We start from the raw sequence: 20893 nt of genomic DNA, 5'->3' as shown, positions 1-20893 counted from the left end.
CTGGGCAAGTACCATGGTGAAAACTGGGTCACCAGCGCCATGTGTAGAGACATTGCTCCTCCCTCCTTCAAGATTCACTTTCATCCTTTCACTTTGCACACACTCACGACCAATTCATCCACAATAAACTTACCCATTCCCATCATGGCTTGTTATTGATCTACCCAAGATTGGTTAGCCGTTCATAATAAACCTCCCTGTCCATCCATAATAAATTAGATCCTATCTGTGGCTAAGGCAAATCCTGCATCTAGTGATGGGTGTGGAACTGAGAACACCACATGTTTCGAGGAGTACAGTTTCTTCCAGCTTCCTTCAAGTTTATCCGCACACAATCCGCAATAAAGCAATATTTGCATCACAGATCCGCAATAAAGTTTTGTCTTCTCCACAATAAAGTATCAGTTTCATGGATTCAATCAGTTTCAGACGAGACACAGCAGCAACAATGGGCTTCAACAAATCAAATCTTTCAACAGACTCAGACAACATTATGGTTCAGTGCTATCTATCTTTTTTGTGAACGTAAACATTGTGACCACAATCGAATAAGACTTATACAAGTGACAAAAGACACTAAACTTGAGGACTACAGTGGATGTGGGTGTCGAGTCTTGGTTTTCTTTTGATTTTATCTTTTGGTGACATGTCTTTTAGCTTTTCCGGGATGTCTCTGACTAGAGATTCTATCTCCAGGATGTCTTTGACTAGAAAGGCGAGGATGGGGTATCGTCACCTATTTTGTTTGCTGTTTGTGGATTGTCTTTTAGTAATGCTATGGCTTGTCCAAGGATATGAGGACACTGTGAGTCTAGTATGAACTGGGGCATTCCTTGTTTGTGATTGTCTTATCTCCATGCAAACAGGTACAATGACTTTCTGGGTCAAACATATGCCTCGATTGTCATAACCTACTTGCCATAATAAAGCTCAATGATGATAACGCACAAGAAGCTCTTTCACGTTCATATCTTCTGTCTTCCATCCCCCTTTCTTGATTGACTTCCATCGTCCTTCTCGAGTCCACATAGCCTGCTATCACACGACTGAGTATAATGACACACCAAAAACATTTGCATTTCATATAGTTACACCTGCATTTCCACATATAAGCATTTCATATATACATATAGATATTACAACTGCATCACATCTTGCACACAACATCTGTTAGCACAATTTACATTTGCATTATCATATTCATCTGCATTACATACATTCACATTTGCGTCATGCATCACATATAAAACATAAAAGAACAAAAATATTGCATTGTGTCATATACATATTTGCATCCATATCATAAGCATACATTCTAAGAATATCTCATCACATAGGTACACATGCATATAGCTGCCGCAAAAATGAATCATCTCTCATATATAATCAAATGTGTCATGATACAATGATGTCAAAAGAATCATATGGCTACAAAATCACCTGCAGGTGTCTAAAATACAAAAAAATGGTACAAATACTGATACAAGGGAGCCCTCTATGGCTATGATGAACTCCCTCCCTCGGAGCCGCCTGGCCTCGACGGAATCTGAGCTCTAGACGGACCCGCTCCAGGATCACCCTGCCTATCTGGTGGTGGAGGACCCATGACCCCACCACTCGATGCCTGTCTCCTCCGGCTCCCTCCCGTAGCCGTCGCTGTCCGCGATGGTCTATGAAAGCTCCTCGCCCGCTGATCTGCTGGCACGACACCATAATACAGGTCCCTCCAGTAGGCAATCTCCTCTCTGGCTTGCAGGACATATGCGTAGCCTGCTCCTGTGTCCTCCGCCGCTTGCCTCCCTGCCCTCAGCGCTGTCTCAGCCTCAGTGTAGCGCTGAATCGCCTGATCCCTCTCCCGCTCAGTATCCCTGAGCCGGGTCCTGAGTCGGTCCCTCTCCCTCTCCAACTCCTGGATCTCGTCTGCCTGGCCCTGGCAGATCTCCCTGAGCTCAATCAGCTCATCCTCCTCTGGATCCCCACCCTCTGCCTCTACTTGTGGCTCTCCCTCTGCGGGTCCCTGCTCCTGTACCTGTCCCTGTACCTGTCTCGGTACATGTCTAGGTCCCTGTCCCTGTGCATGCCTAGGCACCTGCACCTGTCCCTGTACCTGTCCCTGTCTCTGTCCCTGTGCCCTAGGACCCTGTGCTGCTGGTACCTGCAGGGGCACTCCACCGCGACCCCTCACCACCTGAGCCTGTCCCTCCTGTCCACCCTCCCTCCGAGGTGCCACCCTCCTCTCCCCAACTACTCCCCTCCGCCTCCGTCGGCCTCTGCCCCCATCGCCTCCACCATCATCATCATCATCTCCTCCTACCTCTCCCTCCAGTAGCTCTCCTGGATCTGTCAACCGTGGGAACGGATGCTCTGCCCAGTATGCCGAGTACTCTGCATCCATACCTGCATCCTCAATCTCCGGCCACATATCCCAAGGTAGGGGCACCATCTCTGCCAGTTGTGTAACTGCCTGATCATATGACAACAGCGGTCCAAACTGTGCCTGATCCCTGACTGTACGGGCATACATACCCAAGCCTCGTGGCATCCTCTGGATCCTGCCATACTGTCTGCATACTCGGTCCACCAACTGCCTCTCCAGTATATAGGGCGTCCGCCCAATCAAATATCTGCTCCGGAAGGTGAAAGGCAGCTCCACTGCATCATCCTCCCACTCCTCGCACCCCAGATACGGCCTCCAGATGATTGTGTCAATGTCATCTATCACTCGCCTCCAGTGCTCTAGCCTGCCAATCTGAGGCTGCGAAGTGATCATATCATACAAGTGAACAAAGCTCCGCCCATGACCGCTGCCCCTGAAGTGTATCGGCCGTGTGACAGGCAGATGCTCATATGCCCAAACCTGCAGAAGTGTCACTCCACAACCCAGTCCCACTGATCCATGGTAGACAAACTGGTGAAGCTCATAATACAGGTGTGCCAACACACATGGACCCCATGCATATCTGGTGTGATGTGTAACCAATGTCTCCAGTGCTCCTCCCCAGCCCACTGCCAACCCCCGTGTCGCCCTGTCTGGACACAGGAAACCACTGATGGCTCCTCCAATCACAGCTAACAAAGCTAACCCTGTCGCAATCATGGTATCCCATGCCACATGCCCTGCTCTCATCTCTAGCCCGGGATCCTGGAACACCCGTCTCAAAGCCTCTCTGTCTCCATCTCAGTCATAGGGGATCAGATCTCCATCGATCGGTATGTGTAGAATCCTATAAACATCCTCGAGGGTCACTATCATCTCCCCCATCGGCAAATGAAATGTACATGTCTCGGAGTGCCATCTCTCCGCCAGTGCAGTCAGCAAACCCATGTTTGCCCAAAACTCAGGTACATATAATACGTGTCTCAGACCCATCTCCTCGATGGCAGCTCTATCCTAAAAAGACAACTCCGGTCGCAATCTCTGTGTGGACGGGAATCTCTCCCGTGACTCCAACATAGGTAAATACTCCTGCAGTCAAGCAAATCAATCATGTCAGTCAGGGTGGCATTCACTGTTCATCACAAAATGCTACTCGCTATCTCAATGCATATGGTTATCTATCTCAGTGACACTCACTGTTCATCACAAAGTGTTGCTATCTATCCTAGTAGTGCTCCCTGTTCATCACAAAGTACTACGTGTGTGACATTCCTTGTTCATCACAAAGTGTTACTCACATTTGCACTCCCTGTTCATCACAAAGTGCTGCTCATACTTTGGGTACTCCCTGTTCATCACAAAGTACTCTATCCTGGTGCTCCCTGTTCATCACAAAGTGCCTTGATCTATCATAGTCTTCCTCGAGGACCTGCTTGAGTGTATCCTCTCAGCAGCTTATCCAATTGACAGCGTATGTTCATCACAGAACTGTCGATTTGACCTAGAAGATTAAAACCGTGCATTTTTTTTGACATCTACGCGCTTTTAACTCACAGACGCGTTTCTGCCTCACAAACACGCCTGAAGACTGCATAGATGCGCCTGTACAACACAGACGCGCCTGTATGACATAAACATGCCTAAACTATTCACAAACGCGACTTTGGCACACAAACGCCCCTTCAGGATGTAGACGCGCCTGCATGCGACACAAACGCGGTTCCAGACACAGACGTGCCTGACACCGACACAGACGCGCCTGGCACCGACGCAGACGCGGTTGCACATTTTTGCACTTTTTTTGTACCCTATTCCTAAGCGCATTTATTGCTACCTAGCATGCATTAATGACAAATTTGAATGCGTCAAAGTACGAGGAGGTTTGATGGTACTTACCGGCTCTCCTGCCTCTGCTGGTCTCTGAAATCGGCGAACGCGGTCGAATCTGTGTACGAAAGCCATCACTGCTGACTGCTGCTGCTCTTTTTCTCGCTCTGCATTGTGATCTCGTGAAGGTGTAGATGACAATGAGGATGTCTTTTGCCCGTGGTCTATCTTATAGCCTACCCTAGCCCTCGCATTCATTTTCTCGAGTCAGTCTTCTTCATCCCGTGACTCTGTCACTTTATCCGGTCTATCCATTCTAGCCTTTCTTTCTTATCGAGAGATTGTCTGCAATCTTTTCAGACATTTTCATCCAATCTCTCGAGGGGGCATATCATTCCCATTCTGGGGCAACTTTGTATCAGTTCATCTTATCTTCTTTGAAACAACGCGACAAGCCGCATTGTCTCAAAGAGGGGCAAAATGTAGACACCTAAAATTGTCCAGTCTAATTAAATAAATATTTTATTTATTTAATTATCTAAGCCTAATTCTTCTATTAATTAAATAAATCTTTATTTATTTAATTAATTCATTTATCCTCTTCTAGCCTTATTTCTCATTTAAATAAATACATTTATTTATTTAAATTATCCTTTTCCTAAATTAAATAAATATTTTATTTATTTAATTATCCTACTTCTTCTATTAATTAAATAAATCTTTATTTATTTAATTAATTCATTAGCTTTTTCTACACATGACACATGTCATTCATCTCTTAATTCCTACACTACCTACCTCTTTCATTATTTTGGTATTTCTTTTACCTACCCTCTAATCTTAGCCGACCTCTCTTTTTACACCTCTCAATCTTATCCCTCCATTTCATATTGTGTCTTCTATTTAAGAAGATGCCTCCTTCATTGTCAAACCCTAATGATCTTTTATGCAATTGACTACACTACGATCCTACTAGCAACCACATTCTGTTCTTTGTTGAGCTCTTGTGCATATAAAATCTGAGAGCAAATATATCAAGCAAGATCAATGGAGATAGGAAGAATGGAGATCAAAACCCTATTGGACATGTGATGGTATAATCTTTGTGATTTCATGTGATTTGCATTGTCTTAGGTAATCTTCATATGTTATGGTGGATCTTTGTTGATTGTTAGGCTAGGGTTTTGTGGTTGAATTCATTTAGCCTTTCAATATTGTTATTGTTGTTATCCATTTTCACCATAAACAGAATTAATTAAATATTAAATTAATTAATAAAAGAACATAGTTAAATAATCGGATAAATACTAAGTATCCATTTAATTAAGTAGACGGATTTGGGTGTCTACATTTGCCCCTCCTTAAGATGGTGTGGTTTATCGCATTGTTTCAAAGAAAAAACAAGTAAGCATGGTACATGCCCTAGCATGCAGTAGATTTGTGGTTAGGTATGCCCCCTTGAGAGATGGGATGAAATTTCAAAAATTTAGGCGATCTCTCAAAAATTTTGAGAAAATTAAGCATGGTAGAATGGAGGATTTTGGAATGAATGAGGGTGAGTGGTAGAGAATAATGGGAAGCCAATAAGAACCCTTAGGTCATGCAGGAGATATGATTCAAATGTAGTATTGTGGTGCATTTGATTGATGTTCTTCAATTGATCAATATTGTTTTGGACAGTTTGGTGAAATTAGTTGAATTGCCTCAATTTTAGTTAAAGTGTGACAGTTGATGTCAGTTTTTGCTCAGACAAGATAAAGTCTGAGTAATTGAATCAAATTGAACTATTGAGACTTAGATAATTGATGTAATTGCCTAATGAAGTCAAGGTATATAAGTCAAATTACTCGTTGAGACTGAGACAATTAATGTAATTGTCTGGTTTGATTGTGTTTGATTGGTCGACCAATTGACAATTGTGCGTAAAAGACAGACACGGTAACTTGCTTTGCTATGGATAGAATGACCTAGATGACACCGACTATGCAACCCGTTCGGTTAGATGGACTGTGAGGAACTTGCCTTGATCGGTTTGATGGGACATGATGTAGGGTATGCGGTGATGATGACCTAGATAGGGAGGTTGAGGGGGGGAGCCAATGTTAGATAGAAGGTGTGGAAGAACTAGTACTCGTTCCTATGGAAGAGGAGAAAAATAGAGTATCCATTGTCATGACTATGTATGAATGATATGCAATGATATAGATTTATGGATGGATGAAATACAATGGTAGGATATGTTTAGGTGAAATGAAATGGATGGATCTTGTGCTTTTCATAGTGCTTTCTTTCATTACTGGGCTTATTTGGTATTGATCTTGACCGAGGTATCGAAAACCAAGGTTGACCGTCACACTTATAAACAAACAGAGTATAGACAAGGAATATTCCCCTCCATTCTGGTTCACTTACTAATGGTTGAGATATACACTATAGTCAATAAGCCATAGTGATCCATGACTCTATATTTCTGCACAAGATCATGTAGCTTAGTGAACTTCCCATGTAGACACCATTGGTATTTTCCCCTTAACTTCATTGGAACAATTTGCAGACAAAAAACAAAGAAAATATACCATGAATCATCCTGGCCACTCTAATCACTTGTGGATATCCTTGAGTAGCATAAGAACATGATATAAATCAGTAAAAGACAAAAAGTATTGTCAACAGTCAAATAGTCAAAGAATCTTCTTGCCAAAAGATGTGTCATCATGTCCTTTTGTAAGGAAGGATGCATCCTTGTTAAGATGTTTAGCCTAGGCATTTGACAGTTCATGGACTAATTGATAGTTTGTCTTGTTTGAGTATTTGATCTGCAGGTGCAATTTTTTTCACGTCTGATCAAATGTTTGTGTGAACAAGAATCAATTTATTGCAATGTTTTTTATTGGTTTTGTGATGTTTTTGGATTTTTCAGTTTTTCCAATGTTTTTTTAATTTTTTAGGACATTTTAAAATGTTTTTGGTTTATTTTATGTTTTTCATATGTTTTAGGATTATTTCATGACGTTTTTAACATGTTTTGGGTTTCTTTACAGTAAAGTAGTTAAGCGAACCAGTGATACTTAGGATCCACTTCCATTGTAATGTCAAGGAAAGTTACCCCCATTTAGGTGTAGGTGCTAAGTGTGATGGCGAGAGTTTGGGACAAAGATAAATGATAGATCAATATTAAGCCAAAGTAAGTACGAAATGGTGTGGGTGGATGAAAGGATTTGATCAATGAATCTAAAAGATGGTGGAGCAAAGCCTTTACGTATGGAACATGTTTGCCAAGTTTTCACCATTATACTTGTCCAAGGCACCATCGGATTGATTTTCACTGTTTGGATAAATGATTTCTCTTTACTATTTTCTTGTTTGTTTGTTTATTTGTTTTGTACTTTTTAAAAGACTTTTTCTGAATGTTTTTTATATTTTTAAAATTCGTGAACTTGATTCTTTGAATAGCTATGTATGGAACTTCTTGAGATGCATGTTGTTTATTGGATATGATAGTAGTTCCCCTTCTGAAGTAGCCAATGGATATGCCCCTGATCCAAATACTATTGTAATTACATAGGGACCTAGCTAGTTTGATTCAAATTTGCCTCTATGTTCCTTGTTTGGTTGGTTGTGTGGATTTTCTCTGAGAATTAGATCACTAATTTCAAATGTTCTATACTTGAATCTATGATTGTAGCTTCTTCACATGCACTATTGATATTATTTAAGGTGGTTGAAGGCAACTCGTCACTTCTCATCTAAAAATTCCAAGTCTCAAAGATGTGAGACCTAGTATTCCTCATCATCGATTAGATTGTGCAGTGATACTCGTATGGATGGTAACTCAACCTCAGTAGGTAAGATAACTTCTGCTCCATAAACAAGTGAATACGGTGTTGCGCCTATAGGGGTTAGAATGCTAGTTCGGTATGCCCATAGTGCAGGATTCAGATGGATGTGCCAATCACAACTGACGTCATTGACTGTTTTCTTTAATATTTTGAGGATATTCTTGTTTGAAGCTTTTGCTTGACCGTTTCCTTGCAGATAGTATGGGGGTGGAGAATCGATCCTGGATATGGAATTTTTCACATAGTTCATGGACATCTTGGTTTTTAAATGGAATACCGTTATCTGTAATAATCGACGTGGGAACAATGTACTAACATATGATATATTTTAGGATAAAGTACATAATTTATTTGCCAATGACTTGTGTTAATGGAATGACTTCAATCCATTTGGTGAAGTACTCAGTGGAAGTGATAATGAATTTATGGCCACTTGATAATGATGGATGTATCTTACCCATAAGATCAAGTCCCTATTGACAGAAAGGCCATGGTGTTGCAATAGGTTGTAGTTCCTGCGCTGGTGCATGTATTAGGTCTCTGTGAACTTGGCATTTCTTGCACTTTTTGACAAAATAATGAGTCTTTCTCCATTCTAGGCCAATAGTATCATGCTCTCATAATCCTTTTAGCCAACGAAGGGCCGCTAGAGTGCGCTCCACAGATTCCTTCATGTACCTCTTGTAAAGTTGTTGTCACCTCTCCTTTCTCTAAACATCGTAGGAGAGTACCATCGAAACCTCATTAGTATAGGGTATCAACAATAATTATGTATCGAGATGATTGGCGTATGAAATTCTTACGCTTGTTATTAGATAGGTTTGGTGGAAGTATTTGATCATGAAGGTAAGCATAGAATTTAGCATAACAAGGGGAATTGGGACCAACGATTTGACATACCATTTCAAACTCTAGGATATCATAAGCAGGGATCCATAATTGTTCTACTAAGAACTCGTATCGCGTAGAATTGTGTGGTAGATCCAAGAGAGAGGCTATCATAGCCATTGCATCTGCAACTCTGTTTTGTTCCTATGGAATTTGCTCAAAGGTGAGAGTTGTGAAGATTGGCTTGAAACTATTGACCATACGTTTATAAGGCATGATCTTTTCATCCTTGGTTTGGTAGTCATCATTGACTTGTCAGATCACCAGTCGAGAGTCACCATAGACTTCTAGGTCCTTTAGGTTCTACTGTATAGCCATTTTTGGTCTTGTGATCAAGGCTTCATACTCTGCTATGTCGTTTGTACATGGAAATGTTAGCCTGTATGACTTTGGGATGCTATCACCTTGAGGAGTGATGAAGAGAATGCCCGCTCCTAAACCATGTCGAGTGTATGATCCATCAAAGTAGAGCTTCCACTATTGTGTAGGTGTTACCATGAATATTTCTTCATCAAGAAAGGTTGATACGAGTGGGTGATTACCCTCCATGGGATCCTCTACTAGTTGATCTGCAATTACCTGCCCTTTAATTGCCTTGCGGTCCACATACTCAATATCAAATTTGCCAAGGATCATGACCCACTTTTTCAATCAACCATTTAGAGCTGCTTTACTTAACAAATATTTTATAGGATCGATGTTTGCAATGAGCTTGGTTTTATGTGTCAGCATATAGTGTCTTAGCTTGAGTGAGGACAGGACCACTGCAAGGTATGCATGCTCAATAGGGGTATAGTTGAGTTTATACCATTCAAATGTTTTGGAGATGTAGTAGACTACACATTCCTTTCCCTCTGCATCATATTGTGCTAGTAGTACCCCTAAGGTTGTAGGAGTAGCTGATATGTATAATAATAAGGTCCTGTCTAGAGCTGGTGGTATCAACAAAGGTGGTGTCATGAGGTAGTCTTTCAACTGTTGAAATGCTTGTTGGTATTTTTCATCCCATTTGAACTAAATGTTTTTATGTAGCAGATGCGCGAATGGATGACATTTATCGGCCAATTGAGCAATGAACTGACAAATGGATTATAGCCTCCCTTGCAATATTCTTAGCTGTCTGATGTTATTTGGAGGTGGCATTTCTAGGATTGATTTTACCTTTGCAAGATCAGCTTTAATCCTGTTATCTGAGACAATGTATCCTAAGAGCTTCATAGAGGCTACTCCAAAGACACATTTCTTTGGGTTCAAACAAACCTTGTATTGTTCCAGCCTTGAGAAGATTTTGTCTAGGACCATCGGGTGATTCTCTCTTGTTAAGGACTTTGCTAGGAGATCATCCACATAATCTTCCATTAAAATATGCATCTTGCCATGAAATATGATGGTCATGGCTTGCTGATATGTAGCTCCTACATTTTTTAGGTCGAATGGCATCGCGTTCCAATAGTAAGTGCCCCATAGACAAGTGAAGATCATTTTGTGTTGATCCTCACTTGCTATCTTGATCTAGTTATACCTGAAAAATCCATCCACGAGTGAGAGCATTGCATGCCCAACAGTCATATCCACAATCATGTCGATGTTAGGAAGGGGGAAGTCATCTTTTGGATAAGATTTATTCAAGTCCCTAAAATCTGTACAAATATGGATGCCCCCAGTTGGTTTTTCCATTGGTACAATATTGGATATCCATTCTGCATAATCAATTGGTCTAATGAAACCAACGTCTAACAACTTTTTGAGTTCAACCTCCACTAAGAATGCGATATGACGATGAATTTTCCTTAGCTTTTGTTTCACTGGTTTGGCTCCTTCTACTACTCTCAAGTGATGCATTATGTCATCAACTAGGTTAAGGTCGTAAGATGTGGTATTTAAGGTTAGAATGGAGGTATTGAGATCATCGTGGTTACTCTCCTCTTCATATTCAAGTTGAGGAGGCGACACATCTCTATCAGTAGGATGTTTACAATTTTTTTGCAACAGGATCCCATAAAGTTTTGATCCATGCCTCTCCTTTGGCTCTTTTATCTTCAAAAGTATCAAAAGAATCCCATTCATATTCATGCAAAGCTAAAGAATCCCATTCATATTTATGTGAATCTATCTCAGAAACACTCTGTAAGTCTCTGCCACTGCATCTTGTAGGGATGGCTTTAGGTGTGAAAGTTTTATCGTTAGCAATTGAAGGTGTTGTATCTAATGGGGTTGTTGATGTTGCTCATGTGTCTAAAATGGACAACAACTTCAACCTTGGAGTGATTAACTTTTGTGCAATATAACCCTTTTGCTTGTTTGTGAGATTTGTGGCTTTTGATTGAGAAGTGCTTGCTTGACTTGGATTGTATCCTTGTCCTTTGAGCTGATTTCTAGGCTATAACAAAGGTTGCAAAGGTCCGTGCACACCTTGCTTTTGTAAGCCTAAAGCACTATGTCTGCCATAACCCATCTTTTACATCATTGTAAAGCCCTTTTCAATAGTTTTTTTGTGGGTAACTTCGTAGGTTGTTTACCCTTTGTTAACTCATCTTTATAGATCCATTTTCTCGAGTCTTCTTTAGTATTTTTTGTGTCTTGGCTTCTTCTTGAGGTGAACCTTGCAAGTGTACATGTGCTAGTTGTAGTGGTCGTTTGTCATGAAGGTTGAGGTTTTCCATATGTACGAGGCGAGAGAGGTATTTGTCCAACACAAAAAAGTTGGCTTTAATATTATATTCTCTTGGGCCTTCGTCTTTACCTTCATCTTTAGTTTGGCATTATCCAGTTTAGGGATTTGATTACTGGTGAGAGAAGCATGATTAACATAAGATGATGAGGAAGTAGCTTCTTTGTTGCTAGGAATAGTAGTATCAGGTTGATGCCTTATATTGTTGCAAAAGTCAAATGGGTTAACATCACCTAGGATTGTTACTTTCACTCCATTATGGGGAAACTTGATGCAATGATGGTAGGTGGAGGGTACTGCTTGCATGGCACGTATCTAGGGTTTTCTTAAAGAAGATTATATGGGAGGGGTAGATTTAGGACTTGGCATACCACACCCTTCACCATAGGTCCTACCTTGATTGGTAGAGTGAGACATCCTTTGGAGGATCGTTTTGCATCATCATAGGCCTTGATGGTGATCTTCTTTCAAAAATCCACTGCATTTTCTGTGTATCCCAATGTTGTTACCAGTTGCAAAGTGCATATGTTTAGACCGACTCCATCGTCTATCAAGACTCATTTGACTATGTGATTGTTAATGAAACCTTCAATCTGAAGTAGATAATTATGCGATTGTTGTATGGATGAATCATCATTTTGAGTGAAAGTGAGGTAATGAGATGATTTAAGATCACCCACCATGGCTTTAAATTGATCAATATTAATATTGGATGGGCAAACGCATCTTGAAGAGCTTTGTCTAAGACCGTTTTATGTGATGGTGACATATGCAAAAGCTCAAGGATGGAAATTTGCGTAGGCGTCTTTTCTAGTTGGTCAACAAGGTTATACAACTTTGGACCATATGCCATTTTTTATGGCACACCTTGTAGTGTGACCTTGCTACGACGGGTAACAACATTGCATTCAAGATTCTTGGTTTTGATGGTTATCATTGCAATGTATTTAGTATCTTCAGTTATATTGTTGACAGTATAATCATAGGATGCTCATGCATAATTGGCAATATTTTCATGGTTCTTCCCTTGATGGGAGGAATTTCCCTTTTCATACGATGGGAGTGGATTCTTGAACATTGTATGGTCAATGTTTGAGATTTTTTGGTTGATGCCATCAATTTCTACCTCTCCTCGATCAATAAGATCTTGGACAATGTTTTCCAGGCGGTGGCAATTGTTCGTTCCATGTCCCTTTCCTTTGTGAAATTCACAATATTCTTTATCCTTCCACCAAGGAGATTTTACTCGAGGCTCATAGTTGGATGTTGTCGGAAGCGTGATAAGATTGGATGATACTAGCTTCCTTAACACTATTTCTATGGGTTCCTTGAAAGGTGTGCGACTGATTTGGTTTGTATGTCGTGTATATGCTCTTAGGTACATCTTGTTGAGTGTTGTTCACTTGGGTGTTTGTGGGGTTATTGTTATTGTTCATGTTTGGTCCTGACAATTTCACAATAGGCTGTGCAATTTTCATGGTTCTAGCATCAACAATGCCATCATTGACAATATTCTTGTTTTTAGACCAAAACTTTGGCTTATCACTATTGTAAGTCAGGTGAGGACCATCTTTATTGTCTTTGAAGATTTTTACCAAACCCTTTTTAATAAGAGACTTCTCAATTTTGAGTCCTTGGGCTATCAACTCCTCAAAAGAGTCTGAACATTTGACGTCTAAGTATAATTCCATCTCTTTATTTAAGTTTGAAATGAAGATTTCAATTAATTGTTCCTCGAGAATGTGGAAAGAACATTTGATAGAAAGGTGTCTCCATTTTTGCAAAAACATTGAGAATAACTTTCCATTTTTTTGTTTAGTGTTGCATAAATCGAGATATCACATTCTATGTTGTGTGAATGATGAGCAATAAATTTTTGAACTGTCATCAAATGTCCTGATTCCACCTAGCAACCGTGAAAACCATTGCATAGCCGAGCCTCCTAGACTTTGACGAAAGAGGCACATTAAGTATGTTTCATCATGAGCAACCTCTAAGCAAGCCATGTAAAATTATCGAACATGATCCTAGGATCACCCCTTCCTTTCTATTTGTCAAACATGGGAGCCTCAAAGTTGTGAGGAAAAGGTGGCATGATCATGCTCCTGTCAAACGGATAAGGACATATGTCCTCTAGAGAATACCTTTTATGTGATCTCCCTAAATTTTCTATCTATTGTGAGAGATCATTTATCTGTTGCCGTAAAATATCCATCTCTATGTTGGGGGGTGGGATATAACCATGTTTGTCATGTTGGTATTGATTGTTGTCATAGTTATGGGTGTTTCGTTGCCTGAGATTGTTTTGATCCCTATTTCGATGATGACTATTTTCCACTTGATCAATTGTTTCTACAACTTGGGAAACATCATAGTAAGGGGGGAGTTTTGCACCTTCTCGTGTGAGTTTGAGAAAGTGAGCGTTTACATTCCCTTTGAGTATTATGTCAAAGATCTTGTTGAACCTAGGATCACTAGTTGCTTCTTCTATTTCTTCTTGTGTACAAGTTTGTGAATCTTCTCCTCCTACGAATTCTTTATGGTGAAAAGGATTGATAGTTTCATCATCCTCTAAGTCATTTTGTGATTCTACTTGCTTACTCCTCATGGATCTAGTCTTAGCCATGTGAAAATTTAGTGTATGAAAGCGGGATTGTGATGAGTGTGATGATCTATCTCTTTCTATAGCTCCAATGTTCGACTAAAATGGGATAAATTGGTTGTTGTGGATGAATGATTCTTGATACCACAAGTTTATCAATAAAGTACTCTTAAGATCTTTAGTTTTGTGTACAATAGTTTTGAGGTAAGGTATACCAAGTGTCCTGATTTACATTCACAAGCTATGTAACTATGAGAGGGTTCACTCATGAGTTAGTTTTACCTACCATAGATGACTAGTATGACCTCTTAGGATGATGGATCCTAGATGGATATACTAATAAGTTGATCTATTGGATAGACGTGAAAGATCTAAAAGAGACTAAGGATAAACTTGCTAATGTTGAAAGTTGAATGGATTGTGGTGTTGATGTTGGATTCTCACTTGTAAGCACAAACTTGGGAGTTTCTAGTAGGAGATTTCGGGTTGCATAATATCAGATGATGGAATGTATTGACGTTTATTGTGTGATTGTGATAGGGCTTTTCTTTGGAAAAAATCTTTTGATCTCGAAGGTTCTAGCTCAAAATCTATTGTAAACCCATTTTCAAAGTCTTGACAACGGTGTATGAATGTTTGATGTTTCAATAAGAGCTTATGATTTTTGTACACAAAACTTCTTATTTTCAGGATTTCTTTTCACTTGGATTCTTCTTCTTATAATGGTAGTAGATGGATTTCTTGATATACCTGAGAGATTTCCAAACCATAAGCATTAATGTTTGTGTAAGATTGTTCTTGGTTGAGCATTTGTCTTGCCTAGTCAAAGATATGTACTTGTTTTGAATGTTTGATTTTGAAAAGAAGACACATCAACCACATGAACATATTTTTTCTTGGTAGAGTAACTTTAAAATGAATTTGATGAAATGTGTATGTTCTCAGGCCAAATTTCCACTGGACTAAACAAACAAATACAAATCAATCACTTTTTTATCCCAAGGATGGCCAATTGTAGTAATTCCAGCCCACACTTGATCTGTTTCTTTGAATCCAATACAAAACACCTTAAGGAGTGCATTGTATTTTCATCTTTGTGAAGCGGATACATACCTGGACCTCCAAAACTGGAAGGATAACTTGATCGCCCTCTTTTCAGAAGTTGAAAACAACTTGTACAACCTAAAAATTTCTATCTCAGCTCAAGGAAACATGTATGGTGAGTATCTTGGGGGCAAAACCAGCTATGCCCTTGCATTGAAACTACCACAAAACTCAATCAATAGAATGGGTGGACCTCCACTAAAAAGGTTTTAGTAATGTTCAATGGCTCTAGATGTAAGTTCATTATGTAACGACTCACTTAAGAGCCTCGTAACTCACGGTGGGGCCCATACGTCCTTTTGGCAAGTTACACTGTAGGAACATATACACCTAAGGTTACAACTTTAGCTCTCACCTGATTTCTATAGTGGCTCGAAGGATTTACCACTTAAGTTCATCCCAAGGGTGATGTGTCCCTTGGCAGGCCTTTTCTAAAAAAATGAAAATGGCTTTTATACTAATAGAATGTGCAAGAGCACCAAACAAAAGATACACTAGTTATTTTTAGCCCTTCATAGCAAAATATGAGTTTGTAGTTGTCAATCACATATGAAGATTCTTTTTATGCCAACATCCCAAAATGAGTTGTTCTTTTTAGTGTTTGTATGAAAGCATAAAATTGAAAATGTCGTTTGCTTGAAATAAAGAACAAAAAGCATCGTGTTATTTTTACCACTTGCAAGATTAAAGTGTGAGTTCTTAGTCCCAATATGACAAATTAATTGTTCTTTTTAAACCTTGAAAATGACCAATTGATTATTCTTTTTAAACCCTAAAAATGACCAATTGATTGTTCTTTTTAAACCCCGAAAAATGACAAATTGATTGTTTGTTTTAAGCCATTTGTTGCAAAAAAAATCAAGTTGTATATCCTAAGATTGATCAATTTGCATCATTTAAATGATTTTAAAGAAAAGGTTGCAAATTTAACACCTGCAAACACAATTTGTTAGAAATCACCCTTGATACCTCCCTAGAAATACAACTTGCGCATGTAAAGTCACAATCGACAACAATTGGTCACTGTCCTCCTCGCATATATCGTGATGGACCTTTGTAGCAGGGTATGTCTGCAAAACTGTCAAGCAAAAGCAATTAGTAAGTTCTAAAACTGACTTTTGTTGTTTGATTGAATGCTTTAAAGAGGCACTTATCTTATATAATGCAGTGACCGCAACACATGCATTAAATGGATTTGTTGAAACGGGCTTTTGAAACTCTTAAGCAAATGCTTTCGGTGGTCACAACTTAAATGCAAGATGGATTTCTTGGGAAAGCTTTAGAAACTTTTTAAGCATATGCAGTGGGTAGGCATAAAGCTCGATTCTGCAACTTGTGCCCTCATGTGTGTGCCTAGTGGGGTATTTTATACATAGCGAGTAAAGTGCAAAATAAGTGAAATTTTGTGAAATGTTGAACTTGCAACTTCATTAGTTTACATTAATGCAAAATGTGAAAATCATAAAATTTACTAAAAAAGACTTTAGAAACTTTCAAGCAAATGCAGTTTGGAGCACAAAGTTCAAAATTGTGCTTGTGCAACCTTTGTTATCAACCTCCCTGCTTGTATCATTTTTGTTGATAAGGTTTTAGAAACTTTAAAATAGATGCAAATGGTAGGCGTAAAGCCTAATTCAACAACCTTTGCCAGTATTCTTCCTGCACATGAACTGTGAGATGTCAACTTGTGGCTTGCAATAATGGTTTGTATACAAAAGAATATCATGCAAAAGCAATTAGTAAGTTGTAAAATTGACTTTTGTTGTTTGACTGAATGCTTTAAAGAGGCGCTTATCTTATAGAATGTAGTGATCGCAACACATGCATTAAATGGATTTGTTGAAACAGGCTTTTGAAACTCTCAAGAAAATGTTTCGAGTGGTCACAACTTAAATTCAAGATGGATTTGTTGAGAAAGCTTTAAAAACTTTTTAAGCATATGTAGTGGGTAGGTGTAAAGTCCAATTCAGTCATGTGTATGCATGGTGAGGTATTTTATACACAGCAAGCAAAGCGCAAGGTAAGTGAAAATTTGTGAAATGTTGAAGTTGCACCTGCTCTAATTTACATGCATGCAAAATGTGAAAAGCATAAAATTTGCTAAAAAGGACTTTAGAAACCTTCAGGCAAATGCAGTTTGCACCATAAAGTTCAATATTGTGCTTGTGAAACCTTTGTTATCGGTATCCCTGCATGTATAGTTTTTGTTGATAAGGTTTTAGAAACTTTAAAACAGATGCAAATGGTAGCAAAAAGCCTAATTCAACAACCTTTGCTACTATTCTTCCTGCACGTGAACTGTTCGATGTCAACTCGTGGCCTGCAATAATGGTGCGATGTGTACAAAAGAAAAATGAAAATGTAAAACCAAATTCCACGGGCTTTTGCCAACATCCGCCAGGCCTGTGGCGTGGAAATGTTTGACATAATTCCTCAAAGAGGTAGAAGTGTTTGATATAATTCCTCAAAGAGATGTAATCTCATGGAATGCAATAATTGTGGGATATACCGTGATTGGAATCATATAGACAAATGCAATTGTTAAGTTCCCCGGTCGACATGCATGCAGTACGTGCCAGTGGGTCGAAATTATGCTCACCCACAAATATGAATCCTAGACGTTCCCTTTGGACTGTTAAGTCATCACAAAAAGGGGTTAACTTGTACTTTATTCCCTGTACCAGCCTTGGTAGCATGGCAGTTAGCAAGGTGGCAATGCATGCTAGGATGATGAAGTCTAAAACTCCTACCTAAGCTTCTTCCTTCATATTTTTTTGTGAGCTCTAGACGTAGAAAGGTATAAATCAACCAGGCATGATAACAACTAACCACAAAAAGAAGATCCAAGAAGAGCACTGGCGTGTAGGAAATAAGAAAAAAAGTAGAATGCCCAGATGCACTTAAAATGTATCGAATTTAAACAATATTATAGTTATCATACATTGAAAAAGCGTTAGAAATTTGAAAGCAAAAGTCGTTGTTAGCATCCTCCCTGCTTGCACGATTATCGGAGCGTTGGAACGGTGTACGCACAATCATCAAAGCACAACGGGATGTAAGCATGGGCGACTCATGTTGACACACAAGACATGTTCATGCCGGGTTCACCAAATGAAACACAATAAAACGATTAGTCAAGATTAGTCATCAACATAAAAACTAAAACCATTTAAAAGCATTATCAAGGAAGATTAAATATAAGAGCACATGAGAGATATAAACGTGTTAACTATTAATACTTCCATCATGACGTTCCTGATGCCACTAGCTCTTCCTTGTCCTCCTCCTCTCCAAGATCCCGCTAGTATGTGGAGTATGCCCTCAACTTGAGCAGTAGCACAATGGGATGACAAATGGAGGATGGGAGATGATTTATTATATTAAGTGTTGAATGAGGATGCAAATGAAGTATTAGAGGATAAATAGCAATTCCAGCTAGTGGAAGAACTAAAGCATAATAGAAAGGGATTCCTAAAAAACAATCAAATTCTAAGTAACAATGTATGGATAACTCTTGTGTGTGTGTGAGAGAGAGAGATCTCAACAATGAAGGAATGAGCCCTATTTATAGAGAAAATGGGAAAATGAAGGGTTGAGATTGAGTTGATTGAGGAAGTGTTGATTGTCAATCCATGTGCTCCCCTTCAAGCCAATCACATGTGTTGACAAGTGTCAACAAGGGAAGGCTTGAGAGGAGAGGGATAAAGCATTAAATTCTTGAGGAGACATGATGCTTACCATGGGTGGTTGAGTTAAGATTAGGTTAATATATAAAGCTTTTATCCAAGGGGTAAAGGAATGTGCAAGGGTTAAAGGGTTAGATTGGTCAAAGACTTCGAGGCTTGAGGGGACTTGAGGGTTACCATGGAGAGTTGGGTTAAGGAATAAGTCTCTAACCAAGGGTCAAAGGTGGGTTAGTCTTGGTCAAAGACTCACGTGGGTCAACTTGTTGAAGGGAGAAAGCGTTTAATGCTTTGTAAGAGCCTTATATATTTTTGAGAAGTGACTCTTCAGTAATCCCTTAGTTTAGGATTTTGCAAACACTTAGAGGGTCATTAGGCTAATAATAGGGGTTTAGACATGATTAGAAGAAGGGTTAGTATGCAACTTGCATTTTCGAGAAAGTGCAAGTGGGTGAGGGTTTTAGAAATTTAACTAAGTGTGAGGGATGGGATTTTAGGGATTTAAATAAATGTTGTTTTATTTAAATGTGAGAGAGGGATTTAATTAAACAAATATGCTTTATTTATTTATTTAAATTTTTTTGATATTATAAGCAACAAAAAACAAGGGTGTTGTCCCTTAGTTACAATGCCCAGAGGGCAACCATAAGCAGAATTATCATTGTCAGCACACTGACAACACTAAGCAAAAACTAAATAGAGCATCCAACTACTTAATATCAAAAACCAAAACTAGTTGTTAGCTATGAGAATATACTCCATAACTAACACCTCCAAATTAACTAAGCACACCATATATAAAGTAGGATTACTAACATTGAAGTGTTGCAAAGGTTACGAGCTTGAAGTGTTATCGAACCAAAATTCAAATTTGAAAACTGTTCCACTTTGTCATTTAATACCCCAAGCACCCAACAAAGGGTCCAGGACACCATCTTAATGCCTTGCATTGAGAACATGTTTTGTTTTCTCCTTCCCTATAAGGGATTTTATTGCCTTTGGTAAGGCATGACACTGTCTCAAATAGCAAAGACCCTTCCTTTCCAATCCCATCATAGTTATAGAATCAACGACAACATTTCCCTCCCTGTAGGTGTGTTGAATTGCAAACTCATCCAAACTAGTTAATAGAGTTTTAATGTATTTAAGGATTTCCTCTATTCTCCAGCTAGCCTTCATGGTTCCTCTCATGGCTTTGAAAATTAATTTGGAGTCTCCTTTAATCTTCGAGATATTGATGCCAATGGAAGGGGCAATTTTCAGCCCCCATAATAAGGCCATCCCTTCAACTCGGTTGCTTGTGGAGCTACCCAAATTTCTAGCATAAGCAACTAGAAGGTCACCTTTGCGATCTCTAATAATCCCTCCTCTAGTAGCAACACCCATTCTAGCTACATCGTTGAAATTCAAAACTTAAATCTCGGAGGTTAGGAGCTTTCCAAACAGTGTTCCTTTTGACAATTTTCTTATAATTGTCATACTTGTGAAAGGACTTTGAAAGCTTCTAGTTCTCAGCCAGCTTACAATCTGAAGGAGAGGGAGGTTCAGCGGGGATTTTCTGATTACTTACAGTAATGTTTTCAAGAAGGAGCTTGTTAAGGATTGACAACACATTTTTAGCAATGTTTTTTCAGAGTCCCTAAAGATCCTATTGTTCCTCTCCTTCCACAAACACCAACAAACATGTGGTGGGATTTGCCTCCAAAGTTGCCTGATGAGAGGGTGTTTTGAGGGACACTTCCAATTGAGGATGACTTTTTGAAGATCCGCATTAAAAAACCATAAGATATTGAAACTCTAAAGGATATCATGCCAGATATAAGAAGCAATGGGGCAATGGATAAACAAGTGTTGTATGGCCTCTTCCTCCCCTTTGCAGAGAATAAAGTGGTTAGGAAACTG

This window comes from Cryptomeria japonica, chromosome 11 (assembly GCF_030272615.1).
Source record: "Cryptomeria japonica chromosome 11, Sugi_1.0, whole genome shotgun sequence".
In the NCBI taxonomy this organism is placed as follows: Eukaryota; Viridiplantae; Streptophyta; class Pinopsida; order Cupressales; family Cupressaceae; genus Cryptomeria; species Cryptomeria japonica.
The sequence above is the reverse complement of the archived record's forward strand: the minus strand, read 5'-3'. Positions refer to the sequence as shown.